The following is a 2,532-nucleotide window of genomic DNA, read 5'->3' as shown; positions in this document are numbered from 1 at the left end:
AGAGCATACACATTCAAAACAAAAGTGGACTAACCTCAGTAAGACAATAACAGTCGTTGTCATTCAACTTAAGCCATGTCAAGCACAGCCGGTCAGGTGATTAAGTGCAAAGGTGAGTCAAGATGATCATGTTTTTGTTATTGGCTTTTATATAGACTTTTGTTTCTGGTTTCAGCGATCAGTAGTCTCTGTCTTTCACATTTTCTGTTACTATTTTTTCATTTTTTATTTTTTAAAAAATAAACTCTGTGACTAAAACTTTTAGAAATTGTCAAATGATGTCTCTTGCTTCATTCTTGAAATTTTGATATTGTTTTGAAATTAATGGACTAAATTGGGTATGTATTTTTAATGTAAGCCGCGGTGGCATGGGAGGCTGGAAAGCCTTTAGTGATTGAAGAAGTGGAGTTGGCACCACCTCAGGCAAATGAAGTCCGCATGAAGATTCTCTTCACTGCTCTTTGCCACACTGATGTTTACTTCTGGGAAGCCAAGGTACTGGATTTCAGATGATATATTTATATATATATATATATATTTATTTATTTTTACATCAATGTATTTAGAGGATTTGTTAATAGACTATTTTAGAAAATTTTTGATATCTTTTTAATAGAAAATATAAAAAGCTTATATTTTTATGGCTTTTTTTTTTTTATTTTTTTTTTTTTTTTTAATTTAGTTCTATAAGGTTGAATTTAATCAACCATTCTGTTGGTTTTATTCTGTGCCAAATTTGCTTGTATTTATCATTTAGTAACCCTGTATTTAGGTGGGATTCATGTAAGAGTAATGTGTGAGAGAGTGTGAAAAAATACTCAAGATTGTGCAGTGATGCAGGGACTCGCAACTGGATCTCGCTGGTAGCTCGCGGCTTGCAAGCCGCCAGAAGATGCTCACGTGCCAAGAATGCAGAGAAGCTGAAACGTTATGCCAACTGGAGCACTACAGGACAAAAAGTCTAGAATAACCATTCAGTTATCTCGCGGCTTGAACTCCCGGCTCAGTCAAGTCGCGAGGCCAAGCCGCCAGCCAACCTTGTTTTAGAAAAATGACTCTTCGCATTCCAAACACACACCACGATATATAGATCTTTATACCTACGAAATGTAGAGAACTTCCAGAGAGAATTTTGAGAGAGAGACCTTAGAGAAAAACAAGATTGATTCATCTACAATTTTTACATAGAGACTCTTCAAATTCCTCTACTCTCACCCTCTCCATTGTTATATCATTGAGAAGTTCTTACCCAAATCCTTTTCTTACCATACCCACATCTGTGAGAAGGCTATTTGGTGCTTTGAGAAGCAGTTAGGAATGGACCAATGGTTATTGGTTGATGCTATGGGCTATAGCGGAATTCGGTAAGCTAAAGAAGACAAAAGTTCGACGCAATCTCGTTGGAGTAATTAGGTAAACTGGGTAGATTAGGCTTGGAGGGTCTTCTGTTGTTCATATATCCCAACTTCATTCTTTAGTAGATTATTGACCACTTGGAGGGCGACGGAGAGGTTTTACGCCGAGGGCTTCGGTTTCCTCTTCGATAACATATCGTTGTGTTGTCCTTGTGTTTGCATCTCTCTTCTCTTAATCTTTGACATTTAATTTCTGCTGTGGATGTGATTTTATTTGGTTTTGATTGTTTATCAATTCTGGTATAAGCTTATATTCATTTTCCGCACATTGTTTGATATTAAGCTTGAATTGGTAATTTGTAAATTGGGGGTCTAAACGTTCATAGTGTTATATACACTTATTAAACATTCAAGTTCAAGCTATTTTTAAACTTTATTTTGAACCCCAGCTTATATAAGTGTAAAATAGCCAGTTGAGCTGAGTATTGGATCCAAAATTACAAAGGTCGATTCAAGTTTACATGATCAAGTAGTTTTTGGAATTTATTGTTACATCTCTCCTATAATAAATTTTCATACGTTCATGAATCATGATTATATTAATTAGATGATTGGTATTGCTCTATCATATTTAACAACGACATAAGATTTTGTACACTGAAGTCTAGCTAACACGACCATTTTTTTTTTTTTTTTTTTTGAGAAATAATTACAACATGTTGCTAACCCCGCAGTTTGAACCTTTTTCCCCCTAAACCTCTAAGCACTTTGTGCATGGAGGTGTCAATTCATCTACAAGGTCTTTGGCAACATGACCATATATCTATTAAACACCAAAGAACCCTATATATACTATCCTATGCTATATTATATATAGGCAATAGTTTGAAGGAAGAAAAAAAAAAGTCTCTATTCCTGTTGTCGTTTTTCAGTAGAATATATAACCCTTTTTGTAGGTCCCCAAATGTTGTATAATGCTCTGCATGCTTTTTTAATAGAGTATGGGCTATAATTGTGCTGCATGCATCATTGGACTGAATTCCACGTAGTAGCAGCATTCATGCATGGGCCCAATGTGAGCGATAATGGACTCAAGTTTTCTGATCTACTAATCTCCACTAGGCAGTATAGTATAACATAGACTACTCATCCAATTGAGTCTGCACTGATGTAGTTA

General features: G+C 35.3%; 1 long non-coding RNA gene across 1 annotated transcript; it reads left to right on the top strand.

The window, feature by feature from the left end:
- LOC136067993 (uncharacterized) lies at nt 1–494 on the top strand. Its single transcript, XR_010629379.1, has 2 exons — nt 1–112; nt 359–494. It is a non-coding gene; the product is annotated as an uncharacterized LOC136067993 (long non-coding RNA).
- The last annotated feature ends 2,038 nt before the right edge of the window (nt 495–2,532 follow it).

This window comes from Quercus suber, unplaced genomic scaffold (genome assembly GCF_002906115.3).
Source record: "Quercus suber isolate HL8 unplaced genomic scaffold, Cork oak 2.0 scaffold_94, whole genome shotgun sequence".
In the NCBI taxonomy this organism is placed as follows: Eukaryota; Viridiplantae; Streptophyta; class Magnoliopsida; order Fagales; family Fagaceae; genus Quercus; species Quercus suber.
The sequence above is the reverse complement of the archived record's forward strand: the minus strand, read 5'-3'. Positions and strand labels throughout refer to the sequence as shown.